The sequence below is a fragment of the Mesoplodon bidens genome (assembly GCF_964165515.1).
Source record: "Mesoplodon bidens genome assembly, chromosome: 5".
Classification (NCBI taxonomy): Eukaryota; Metazoa; Chordata; class Mammalia; order Artiodactyla; family Ziphiidae; genus Mesoplodon; species Mesoplodon bidens.
The window spans coordinates 127727132-127740999 of record NC_138161.1 but is presented as its reverse complement, the minus strand read 5'-3'; the positions used below and the strand labels follow the sequence as shown (position 1 = coordinate 127740999).

At 40.8% G+C, this 13868-nt stretch overlaps 1 long non-coding RNA gene across 3 annotated transcripts in view; it reads left to right on the top strand.

Annotated features, from left to right (window-relative positions):
• LOC308617635 overlaps positions 1–13254 on the top strand; it is a 39416-nt gene extending 26162 nt beyond the window's left edge. The window contains exons 2-4 of one of the 3 annotated variants that reach the window (XR_014015900.1): positions 5666–6948; positions 11357–11476; positions 12542–13254. This is a non-coding gene — a long non-coding RNA (uncharacterized lncRNA). Of the gene's footprint in view, positions 1–5665; positions 6949–8088; positions 8531–11356; positions 11477–12541 lie in introns of those variants that run through there. The other 2 variants (XR_014015901.1, XR_014015899.1) reach the window with 2 other exon arrangements.
• The last annotated feature ends 614 nt before the right edge of the window (positions 13255–13868 follow it).

The window sequence follows — 13868 nt, the reverse complement described above, 5'->3', positions numbered from 1 at the left end:
ACCCCACTTGATCATGGTGTATGATCCTTTTAATGTGCTGTTGGATTCTCTTTACTAGTACTCTGTTGAGGATTTTTGTACCTATGTTCATCCGAGTTATTGGCCTATGTCTGGTTTTGGTATCAGGGTGATGGTGGCCTCGTAGAATAGTTTAGAATTGTTCCTCCCTCTGCTGTATTTTGGAAAAGTTTGAGAAGGATAGGTGTTAGCTCTTCTCTAAATGTTTCATAGAATTCGCCTGTGAAGCCATCTGGTCCTGGGCTTTTGTTTGTTGGAAGATGTTTAATCACAGCTTCAATTTCAGTGCTTGTGATTGGTCTGTTTATATTTTGTATTTCTTCCAGGTTGTCCATTTTATTGGCATATAGTTGCTTGTAGTATCCTCTCATGATCCTTTGTATTTTTGCAGCGTCACTTGTTACTTCTCCTTTTTCATTCCTAATTCTGTTGATTTGAGTCTTCTCCCTTTTTTTCTTGATTAGTCTGGCTAATGGTTTATCAATTTTATCTTCTCAAAGTACCAGCTTTTAGTTTTATTGATCTTTGCCATCCTTTCCTTCATTTCATTTATTTCTGATCTGATCTTTATGATTTCTTTCCTTCTGCTAACTTTGGGTATTTTTTGTTCTTCTTTCTTTAATTGCTTTAGGTGTAAGATTAGGTTGTTTATTTGAGATGTTTCTTGTTTCTTGAGGTAGGACTGTATTGCTATAAATTTCGCTCTTAGAATTGCCTTTGCTGCATCCCATAGGTTTTCAGTCGTCGTGTTTTCATTGTCATTTGTTTTTAGGTATTTTTTTGCTTTCCTCTTTGATTTCTTCAGTGATCTCTTGGTTATTTAGTAGTGTATTGTTTAGCCTCCATGTGTTTTTAGTTTTTACAGTTTTCTTCCAGTAATTGATGTCTATTTCCATAGCATTGTGGTCAGAAAAGATACTTGATACGATTCAATTTACCAAGGCTTGATTTGTGACCCAAGATATGGTCTGTCCTGGAGGATGTTCCATGAGCACTTGAGAAGAAAGTGTATTCTGTTATTTTTGGATGGAATGTCCTATAAATATCAATTAAGTCCATCTTGTTTAATGTGTCATTTAAAGCTTGTGTTTCCTTATTTATTTTCATTTTGGATGATCTGTCCATTGGTGAAAGTGGGGTGTTAAAGTCGCCTACTATGATTATGTTACTGTTGATTTCCCCTTTTATGGCTCTTAGTATTTGCCTTGTGTATTGAGGTGCCCCTATGTTGGGTGCATAAATATTTACAATTGTTAAATCTTCTTCTTGGATTGATCCTTTGATCATTATGTAGTGTCCTTCTTTGTCTCTTGTAATAGTCTTTGTTTTAAAGTTTATTTTGTCTGATATGAGAATTGCCACTCCAGCTTTCTTTTGATTTACATTTGCATGGAATATCTTTTTCCATCCCCTCACCTTCAGTCTGTATGTGTCCCTAGGCCTCTTGTAGACAACATATGTACGGGTCTTGTTTTTGTATCCATTTAGCCAATCTGTGTCTTCTGGTTGGAGCATTTAACCATTTACATTTAAGGTAATTATCGATATGTATGTTCCTGTTACCATTTTCTTTATTGTTTTGTGTTTGTTATTGTAGGTCTTTTCCTTCTCTTGTGTTCCCTGCCTAGAGATGTTCCTTCAGCATTTGTTGTAAAGCTGGTTTTGTAGTGGTGAATTCTCTTAACTTTTGTTTATCTGTAAAGGTTTTAATTTCTCCATCAAATCTGAATGAGATCCTTCCTGGGTAGAGTAATCTTGGTTGTAGGTTTTTCACTTTCATCACTTTAAATATGCCCTGCCACTCCCTTCTGGCTTTGAGTTTCTGCTGAAAAATCAGCTGTTAACTTTATGGGGATTCCTTTTTATGTCATTTGTTGCTTTTTCCTTGCTGCTTTCAATATTTTTTCTTTGTAGTTAATTTTTGATATTTTGATTAATATGTGTCAGCATGTTTCTCTGTGTTTATCCTGTACTGTACTCTCTGTGCTTCCTGGACTTGATTGACTATTTCCTTTCCCATGTTAGGTAAGTTTTTGACTACAATTTCTTCAAATATTTTCTCAGACCCTTTCTTTTTCTCTTCTTCTTCTGCGACCCCTATAATTCGATGTTGGTGGGTCTAATGTTGTCCCAGAGCTCTCTGAGACTGTCCTCAGTTTTTTTCATTCTTTTGTCTTTATTCTACTCCCTGTCAGTTATTTCCACCATTTTATCTTCCAGCTCACTTATCCATTCTTCTGCCTCAGTTATTCTGTTATTGATTCCTTCTAGAGTATTTTTAGTTTCCAGTAATTGTGTTGTTCATCACTGTTTGTTTGCTCTTTAGTTCTTCTAGATCCTTGCTCCATGTTTATTGTATTTTCTCCATTCTGTTTTCGAGATTTTGGATCATCTTTACTATCATTACTCTGAATTCTTTTTCAGGTAGTTTGCCTATTTCATTTTCATTTATTTGGTCTTGTAGGTTTTAGCCTTGCTCCTTTGTCTGTTACAAATTTTTTTGTCGTTTCTTTTTTTTTTTTTTACTGGGTGGTGCTATATTCCTGTCTTACTGGTTGTTTGGTGTGGGACTTCCAGCACTGGAGTTTTCAGGCAGTTGGATAGAGCTGGTCTTGGTGCTGAGCTGAGGACCTCCGGGAGGCCTCACTCCAATTGATATTTCCTGGGGTCTGAGGTTCTCTGTTAGTCCAGTGTTTGGGCTCGGGTCTCCACCACAGGAGCTAGGGCACGACCTCCAGCCTGGGAACCAAGATCCCACAAGCTTCGTGGTGCGGTTAAAAAAAAAAAAAAAAAAAAAAAGAAGGAAGAAAGAGAAAAAGGAGTGGTACAATATCAAAGAATAAAAAACAAAATAAAAGTAGAAAGATTAAAAATATATTATATTAGGGAAAATAAAAGTATAATGGAAACAACTGCAACAATGTAAAATAAAACTGCAACAGAAAAAAGAAAAAAAAATTGGGGGGGGAACAAGCCAAAAGGAGAGAACACTAACAAAGTATAAAAAATAAAATAAAATTAGGAAAATAAAAGATTAAGAAAAATAAAAATATAAAATAATCAACAATGAATTAACAAGGTAAAACAGAACCCCAATCTAAAAGAGGAAAAAAGAAAAGAAAAAAAAAAATCCTTGGCTTCCGTGCAGAGTTTAGGTAGGGGCGGGGTTTAGGGTGGGGTGGGAGTGGTGACGTTCAAGCATGGGGTGGGGCCTCTGCTTGGGACCTGTGCCGAAGGGGAGTGGCAGCACCTCGGAAGGAGGTCTTCTGGAGGGTGGAGTTCTGGAGTTTGGAGGTAGTGCCCTGAGTGAGGGTGTGTGGGTGTGGTTCAGGCCCAGCTTGTTGGAGAGGGTCTCCAAGTGTAGAGGTAGGGTGCTGGGTGGGGGTGTAGGGGTGGGGCTTGGGCTCTGCACAGCAGGAGGGAGGCTCCAAAGGCAGAGGATTAGGCGCAGGAGCCCAACAGGCTTCCCAGTGCCTACGTGGACAGGGAAAGCACTGGCCCCGTTCCCTTCCATTTCTCCACGTCCCTCCCCCACCATCTCCCCCAGGGTCTCCCCTGTCGCCACTGGACCCCTAACCGTGGGTGGGTCCCCCTGGGTGTAGGAACTCGTCCCCTCCCCCAGCCACCCCTCAGGGGTGCCGGTCCTGGAGGTCCAGCCTTTACATTTTTTTTTTTTCCGGTACGCGGGCCTCTCACTGCTGTGGCCTCTCCCGTTGCGGAGCACAGGCTCCGGACGCGCAGGCTCAGCGGCCATGGCTCATGGGCCCAGCCACTCCGCAGCACGCGGGATCCTCCCAGACCGGGACACGAACCCGTGTCCCCTGCATCGGCAGGCGGACTCTCAACCACTGCACCACCAGGGAAGCCCCAGCCTTTACTTTTGCTTGCCCTTCCCTCCCTCAGGACCCACGTGGCTGGAGGGGGCTTAGGTGGGCAGAGGATCAGGCCCGGGATCTCAGCAGGTCCCTGGGGGCCCATGTGGGCAGCGGAAACCTGGCCACACTCCCTTTTGATCCTCTGCCCGCCCGATGGTTCCCCAGTTTCCCCCTTCGGGCGTGGGATCCCTTCCCCTCCCCCAGCCGCCCCTCAGGGGCGCCAGTCCTGTCCCCCCTCCACTTCTCCTCCCCCTTCACTCTCCCCACGCCCCATGTCCTCCCTGGTCTCTGGGGGTTCCTGCCGTCCCCTTAGGTGTCTGTGGTCCCTGACCGGTGCCTGGTAGGTGCCCTAGTTGTGAGGAGACACGAATTCCACGTCCTCCTAGTACGCCATCTTACACAAACTAATTTTTAAATGAGTCTAAAACAGGTGCTCATAATCTGGAAACTGTGGGCCCTTGAAGAAGCCAAAAAGACAACCAGACGTGGTTCTTGCCTTCATGAAACGTTCCTATTTACGTATTCATTATTTATACTCTAGGCTGTTTGGCTATCATTTCTGAATTATTCAGCCCTCAACACTTTGCATCATGTTTGGTGCTCAGTAAATGTTGGCTGAATATTAATAGAGGAAGGAGACCAAGAGTTTTAAGATGCTGGGGAGAAAAATAAATAATAAATGTAGCTGGTCACAAGTGAACCAAAAATAAATGACTCACTGACTGCCAATATGGGAAGTTCTTATTGGAGGAAAGCGGTACAATTATTCAGCAGTACGGGGGAGAAGTTACTAAGTTTAGAAAGAGCCCAGTTGAATTTGTATTTCTTGGGGTCCTTTCAGATATCAACATGGATTTATTTATTAGTCAGGTTAGTTTGATGTCCCAACCAAGGGAGCTTAGATATGATGAAGGAGGGGAGAGCAGGACGGTAGCCTAGGGAGACAAATTGCAGGCAAAAGCAAAATTTGGGGAAGAAACATCGCTGAAAATAATTCCCCACTGGGTACACTGGCCTAACTGAGGGTAAAAACATTCTAACTCCAGGATCTTTGGGTCTTTGGAACATGGAAATGAAACCTTTAAAAAAAAAAAAATCTTGGGCTTCCCTGGTGGCGCAGTGGTTGAGAGTCCGCCTGCCGATGCAGGGGACACGGGTTCGTGTCCCGGTCCGGGAGGATCCCACATGCCACGGAGCGGCTGGGCCCGTGAGCCATGGCTGCTGAGCCTGCGGTTCCAGAGCCTGTGCTCCGCAACGGGAGAGGCCCCAACAGTGAGAGGCCCGCGTAACGCAAAAAAAAAAAAAAAAAAAAAAAAAAAATCTCTTTAATGGAAATGAATGTTAAAAAGCTAATCTTTTTTAACACTTCTTGTCATATGAGGTGCATTTAAAAACTTGGGGGGAAAAAAGTCCTAAAACAAGTTTGGATCAGTTTAACTTTAGAATGTCAGTTTAACTTTATATTGGCCTTGGGTCTCCTCTGAGTTGACTTCTCAAAAGCAAAATCTACTTTGTGTAGTTAGGTTAGAAACTGTGTTAACACATACTATTTTAAAAGAATCCAGAGCCTCAATGAAATTAGAACTGTAATGGGATCTAGGGCATTATCTGTAACATTTGAACAGCTTTTCTTCAGCAGGCCTGCTACATAGTTGAAATAAATTCCTGCAGAAGGTATTGCAGGATCTTTCTGGTTAAGTGCACTAAACTTTGCTTAAATAAGTATTCCATGCTGATACTTTTTCTTTTTTTTTTTTTTTTTTTTTTGTTAGCAAATAGAAGCAGAGAGACCAGATTCCAGCAGTGGCCGCCATGGCCCACTTTTGAATTCCTGGCAACTAAAGATTGTTTGATAAGTATCTTCAGCCCAAGTTACAAATTCAAAGGTTTTCTTCAACAAGGGTAGAAAACAGGCACAAGGGTTTATCTTCTATCAGATGGCACAGCTGCTATCTTCAGGGCTGGGGGAGTCAATGAGATTAGGAGAAAGGCAGGTATTTAGATAAAGAAGAGTTTATCAGAACAGGAGTCTTACCACTGGACATTCAATCTAGCTTTTAACAATCCAAAAAGAACTAGTTTAATCGGCCTTTCCCAGCATTACTATGTGGTCTGTTAAGAGAGCTGCATATGGTAACGATATATCACAACATTCTATAGATCAAGAGCACAAGGAAACTTTGAAATTAATTCATCAAGACAGTGAAATTTCATTTGATCAATATCTCCTTTTTTCCCTCTTTAAATAACTTCTTATTCCTGGTCTTTATTTTATGGTGGTTACTTCTCTTGTAATATAACTCTACATAGGGTTTTGAAAAGTGACACACTCATTTTCAGTCACGATTTGTTTAAAAAGTGAATATATGAGGCATATTATAAAAAACTATAGACCTTTATACCTACAAATATAGATAATTTAATACATTTCCTGGCTCTTTCCTTTCCTTAACAATTTACCTATATAATTTTTACATGATAATTGATATAATTGTGTCAGCTTTTTTTTATATATAACATTACTTTGCATCTCTAAATAGTGTTCATATTTTAATTTCTTAAGTTACATTTTAATCTATGGAAATAATATAGTTTGTTAAAATGTTTCTGATTGCAGGCTCAGTTTTTACAATTGATAAGTGAGTAGATCTAACAATAAGGATAATTCTGTATATGTTTTATTATTAAGGAATCTGTATAACCTGACACTATCATAGGAAACATTGTTTTTTCTTTGTCAAGAAGTAACTCAGAAGCACAAGATGTGGTACAATTATATTGTTGTTTTGATTAATCATTTTCTTTGACAATTAACTCAGATTGTAAGGGTTTTTTTTTGTTTTTTTGTGTTTTTTTTGCGGTATGCAGGCCTCTCACTGTTGTGGCCTCTCCCGTTGCAAGGCACAGGCTCCGGACACGCAGGCTCAGCAGCCATGGCTCACGGGCCCAGCCGCTCCGCGGCATGTGGTATCTTCCCGGACTGGGGCACGAACCCATGTCCCCTGCATCGGCAGGCGGACTCTCGACCACTGCGCCACCAGGGAAGCCCCAGATTGTAAGTTTTAAGATTATACAAAAGGAAACACAGGAAGATGTAACTTATCACAGATCTTTAATTTGCTAACAGTTATAAGTGGGCCACTGGAGACAAATTATAATGGGCCTTCATCTCATCTTTTTCAAGAAATTGTGTTTGGCAGGCTGTTCTGACCCTATACCCATTGCCAATGTTGTTTTTTTTTTTCTTAATGACCAACTATTTTCTCTGCAACAGAATTTGTTCAGTCTAAGTCTAAGGCAGCTGGCATCTTCTAACTAATACTATGAGGGTCGCACATATTTAACAGATCGAAAAGATGGTCTTTTATAAAAACTAATTATTTACATGTGTTGTATAAGAGAGAGGATGGAGGCATTCCATGGCACTAATAGTGTGAGCTTTCTGAAGTCCTCATTTTTAAATCTCCTCTGACTAACCAGTAGTAATGATTCCTCCAGTGATTTGGGTGTGCTACTTGCTCATTCCTGTACATACAGAACAGCAAATAGTTAAACAGCAAGTTCCACAGGCAAAGTGCTGTTGTAGGCACTTCACTTACATTAATTATTTAATCCTTCCAACAACACTGCGGCAAGTATACTATTAATAGCTCCATTTTATAGTGAGGAAAATAAGGTATAGAGAGGTTAAGGAACTTGCTCAAGGTCACTGCTAATCACGGGGGGCTAAGACTCAGACAGTCTTGCATCAGAGCCCATGTTCTTCACCATATGCGCAGCATCTCACAGGCCAGGAAACTGGCACACACAAGACATCCTGCTATCTTTTAATATTGAGTAAGAGAGGATTAATAAAAGATTAACATTCATCATCTTGAAATGGAAAAGTAGACAAAAAATTGGGGAGAGAAATTCATCCTAGGTGGCCACTGATTCAAGTCAGTATCTGTGCTTTCCTCTTACGACTACAGCTTACACTGGCACTGCATGGAATCTCATATATCATCTTTAAAAATTCCTCTGAAAATGTGTCTTCTACATAGGAATATTATCTTTCCCTTACACTTGGCAGCTCGCATATTTGTTTACGGTACTAAGTAGTTTTGCAATTCCTTAAATCATTTTCAACCTTTTGAGAAGGGGGATCATTAGTCTTAAGGTCACTTCAAAGGCAGCTATCTGGGGCTTCCCTGGTGGCGCAGTGGTTGAAAGTCCACCTGCCGATGCAGGGGACACGGGTTTGTGCCCCGGTCCGGGAAGATCCCACATGCCATGGAGCGGCTGGGCCCGTGAGCCATGGCCGCTGGGCCTGTGCTCTGCAGCAGGAGAGGCCACAACAGTGGGAGGCCCACATACCGCCAAAAAAAAAAAAAAAGCAGCTATCTGTCAAATCTTTGCATATGATAGAACACGGGTCAGTTATCTATAGCAGGGGCGAGGCCAGATGAGGAGAGGTAGGGATCTGGAGCTACAGGCCCCCGTGGGGCTGATATAGGCAGGAAGGAAGTTCTTTCTGGCCAGTGGATTCCAGGAACGCAGGAGCATGCAATGTGGTGAAGAGAAAAGAGCACGGGATTTGGAGCCAGGAGGCTTAAATCTGAGTATTGACACAACAGACGCTAACTACAGGAGCTCATGTGAGTTATTTAACTTTTCACTGTTCTGGATTTTTTATGGCTGTTAGGATTAAATAAGAAAATACATTGTGTGCTCTGTGAACTATAAATTATTAAGTACATTTGAGCTAATTAAAAAAAAAGATGGACAGTGGGCACTAAATTAGACAATCAAACTGGGCCTGAATCACTGATGTGGCATAATAGTGGTGTTCTAGCCGGTGGTCAGGTGCCATGATGGGTAATCCAGATCTGAGCAAGAGTCAGAATCTTAGATCTCAAGGACATCTGTGAGCAGCTATCAGAACTCCAGCCTCTGGGCTGGGGTTCAGGCAGAAAGCCCCAAGTTTAAGTATATTAAGATGCTAGGCAAAACTTTGGGTATTTAAATAGGTCGTAACAAAGCCACTGCCCAGATACTGGGTCATAATATCATCTGTGAGAACAGCAAGGATTCCTTGAGTCTGCATCCCAATATTTGGCTAAAGTGGCACCAATCCTTTTATCAGGCTCTGACCATGGGATGTAATGGCTGCCAAGTCTGGGAACCTGATACTAGTCTCCCAAACTAATGGACCACACATGATTCTTGGATTACAGAAATAGAGACAGCTTCAAGGCGGTGGAAAATGAGGACTCAAAGGTAACTTTGTGGTTTTTAGCCAGGGTGGCTGGGGCCACAGATATCTCATTTACAAAGGTTGCTAAGTTGGGGGCCAAAGGTGAGAAAGAAGGGAGATGGGAGAAGAGTAATATTCTGGAAAGGCAGGATCATGGTTGCATAGTCATGAGTTGCTGTTGATACCATACACCTAGAACTCAAAAGGAAAATTAGGACCAGAGGTGTGAGTTTGAGACTGTTCACAGAATAGTTGCCTCTAAGCCCTTGGAAAGTGTTTAGTTCAGCCTTGGGGCTGCCATAACGAATTACCACAAACTAAGTGGCTTAAACAGCAGAAATTTATCATCTCACAGTTGTGGAGTCTAGAAGTCTGAAATCAAGGTATCAGCAGGGTTGGTTCCTTCTGAGGGCCTGAGGGGAGAATCTGTTACATCCCTCTCTCCTGGCTTCTGGTAGCTCAGGTGTTCTTTGGCTTGTAGATTGTATTTTCTTTGTGTATTCACATAGTCTCCCCCTCTATTCACATCTGTGTCTGTGTCCAAATGTTGCCCTTTTATTAGGACACAGTCATATTAGATTAGAACCTGCACAAATGACCTCATCTTAACTCGATCCTTTGAAAAGACCCTATTTTCAAGTAAGTTCACATTCACAGGCACTGGGGGTTAAGACTTCAGCATCTTTTTGGAGGACACAATTTAACCCATAACAGAAGAAAGATGGTTCCTGGGGAATGTAGAACAAGCAAGGAGGGGGGCTGAAGTAAGGCCTTTGAACTTGTGAGCATGAACAAAGGCATAGAAGACTGAAGAAGGAGATGTAACTATCTCATGGAAATAGGAGGAGAACCAAGAAAAATGTAGTAGCCAAGAGAAGGAAAGTTTCACATAAAAAGGATCATGATTTTAAATGACAGAGAAAAAATTATTAGGCAGTTGAATGAGGACTAAGAAAAGATAGCTGGATTTGGTGATCAGGAGGTCACTGATGTCCATTATAAGTGTGTGTGGGGGCTTTCCTGGTGGCGCCGTGGTTAAGAATCCACCTGCCAATGCAGGGGACACAGGTTCGAGCCCTGGTCCAGAAGGATCTCACATGCCGCGGAGCAACTAAGCCCACGCGCCCCAACTACTGAGCCTGTGCCCAAGAGCCTGCGAACCACAGCTACTGAAGCCCAGGTGCCTAGAGCCTGTGCTCCGCAACAAAGAGAAGCCACCGTAATGAGAAGCCTGTGCACCGCAAGGAAGAGTAGCCCACTCGCTGCAGCTAGAGAAAGCCTGAACACAGCAATGAAGACCCAACGCAGCCAAAAATAAAATAAATAATTTTTTAAAAAAAATTTTAAAAAAAAGGATGAATTCAAATTTGAGAAAACAACCAAAAGAAGAAGTGTGTGTGTGACAGTGTTTCTGGGATACCCGCCATGGGCTCTGTCTTAGTTTGGGCTGCTGTTACAAAGTACCACAGACTGAGTGGCTTATAAACAAAACTATTCATTTCTCAAGTTCTGAGGCTGGAAGTTCCAGATCAGTGTGCCAGCATGGTTGGTTCTGGTGAGAGCCCTCTTCCAGGTTACAGACTGCCAAATTCTCATTATATCCTCACCTGGAGGAAAGCAGAGAGGGGATGCGAGCTCTCTCATGACTCTTATAAGGGCACAAATTCCACTTGTGAGGGCTCCACTCTCATCACCTTATCTAATCCTAATTACTTCCCAAAGGCCCCACCTCCTAATACCATGACATTGAGGGGTAAAGTTTCAACATACGAATTTTGGGAGGACACATTCAGTCCATAACAGACTCAAATCTAAGCTCAGTCATTACCATGGGGGATGTTGGCACATTATTTAAACCCTCTATGTCTCAGTATTCTTATCTGTAAAATAGGGATGATAATAATAGTTCCTACCTCATAGAGTTTTTATGAAGATAAAATGAGTTGTGCTTAAAATAGTGCCATGTTATTTATGTGCGTCAAAGGACACTATCAACAGAGTGAAAAGGCAACACATGGAATGGGAGAAGATATTTGCAAATCATTTATCTGATAAGGGATTGAGTAGGTTTTAATGATTACAGGTATTCGATTTTTAAAGCCACTTTGCTTTTACAAAAGACCTACATTAGTATCCATTTTTGCTAACTGAAAAAAATCCGAAGAGGATTTTCCTTTTTACGAAAAAAGACGAAAAGTGAAAATAGCATTCAGTGTTTGTTTTGCAGTAGCCCTGACAGATGCAACACATACCTTGAACTGTGCAGCGGTGAGAGTGGCGCCACCAAGCTCCTTTCCTGGGAACTACACACAGCATTTCAGCCTCAAGCCACAAAGCTTTGAACTGTGTGAGTATCTCTGCTTTATCTCAATTTTAGTCTGTGCATCTGTTAGCAAGAAGTGTCCTAAGGCAATTGCTTTGCCACTTTACCCCATTTTAGCTAAACATTTGAATATCTGGGGGAATCTGTAATTGCAACTAAATTTGTAGCATTAAAGGCTGTTAAACGTCAAGATCAAATATATTTCAAGTATTATGAAAATTAATGTTTAGATATAGAAGTGTTCCTGGCCAAAAACAGAAATGTAAAAACAGTTATCATATGTTAAGTACCCCAAAATCTAAACCTTTGATGGGGTTATTCTGAAATTAGATCTGAAGAATTAAACTAACCAAATGGGAAAAAGAAATGAAAGCTCTAGGGCTTTAATTATTTGTGTACTCTCATAATTTTGCTAAAATATCTTTTAATTGGAAAGGTAATTAAGATATTCTCAGCTTCTTAGTCAACTCAAAATAAGTACAGTCCTGCCTTTTTAGTAATTTCACAGTCTATGTTTATTGAACTGTGCTATTAAGATTAAGCTCTCAAATTAGTTTTCAGAACATTTCGTAGTTGCTGCAATATGATAAAACAATGTTAAACTTTCCAGTTTTAGATATAAAGGGCCATTATGTATTCAAATGTTGATAGAGGTAAAACAAATTTTATTGGTCATGTCACAATTTAAAAAACACTTTACATTGATGTGTTAAAAAAATTAGTTTCCCCCAAATTTATCATTTCATGCTTATTTCATTTAGTGGGATAATAAGTTCTTTACTCTCACTCTACCTTCCTAGGATTTAGATACTGGATGATCTCGCCAGATTTTAGTTTCTAGCTAGGTATGAATGGAAGTTCAGATTATCCAATGAGATTAGTAATTAGATTTATATTTTCTTTATATAATATTCTAGTAAATTGAATGCTGGCTTTCAACGATATCAGATCTTAATATCTGGAACTTTTTCTTTACCTTATTTGGGAAAAGGGTCTTTGCACATGTGATTATGTTAAGAATTTCGAGATGGGGAGATTATCCTGGATTATCTGTGTGGTCCCTAAGTGCCATCACATGTATCCTTACAGAAGACATGCAGAGGGGGCCTGAAAATTACACAGAGGAGGACATATGAAGACAGAGGCACAGATTGGAGCGAAGAAGCCACAAGCCAAAGATGCCTGTAGCCACCAGAAGCTGGAAACGGCAAAGATTTCCCTCTGGAGCCTCCAGAGGAAGTGCAGCCCTGTGACACCTTGATTTTGGCCCAGTGATGTCAGTGTTTGAACTTCGAGCCTCCAGAACTGTAAGAGAATGAATTTCTGTTGTTTTAAGCCACCCAGTTTTGGTCATTGGTTATAGCAGCCACAGGAATCTAAAACACATACAAACTTTTACGGTGGCAAATTTTCACCCCATCTCTTTAATGTTGCAGGTAGTTCCGATGTTTTCACAAAAACCCTGGAGAGGAATCTATGAGTTGACCTACAAGAATTCTATATTTAGGGAGACATAAAGAACTAGAAAGGAATGTTGCTGACATGATGATTCAATAGAAATGGTATCCAATTGCATCAACTATTGCTTTAGCCTTTAAGGTTTCTGTAAGGCCAAGAAGAAACTTCATAAATGTAAGAGAAATAAACACTGATTGAGTATTTTAATCTTCTTCCCTTTAATTACTTAAAAATTATTTTTCAAACTATAAAGATAGCATAATCACATTGAGTAACCTTTGCAAAATAGGCAGGAACGAATTCACATAAAATCATCAATACAACTACTGTTGTCGCTTTGTTACAATCACTTACATTCACTTTCTCCTTTTAAATGGTGGTAGTCATTTAATGCCTACACTATTGTATATTGATTTTTTTCACTTAATAAATATGCAACTTTTGCTATTGTTACTTAGTCTTTATAACTGTTTTTTTAAAAGATAAAACAGTTTTAAAGATAAAACTGAGCACGGGCTCAGTAGTTGTGGCTTGCGGGCTTAGTTGCTCTGTGGCATGTGGGATCTTCCTGGACCAGGGATCGAACCCATGTCCCCTGCATTGGCAGGTGGATTTTTAACCACTGCGCCACCAGGGAAGCCCAGGGCTGGATAATTCTTTGTTGTTGGGGCTGTCTTATGCAATGGAGAATGTTTAGCAGCATCCTGGTTTCTATTCCACTTGATGCCAGTAGCTTTCCCCTCACACAGTTGTGACAACCAGAAATGTTTCCAGACATTGCCAAATGTGACCTGGCAGGCAAAGTATCCCCTTGTTGATAATCATTGTCATAGAGGCTAAGTTCAATCATTGGACAATCCAATACTAAAATCCAAGTTTGGTGCTTTTTATCCACTTTTAATGGTCTTGTTCCACCATTTCTATGGAAACTCTTGAACTCATGGTAGTAAGATGGCTG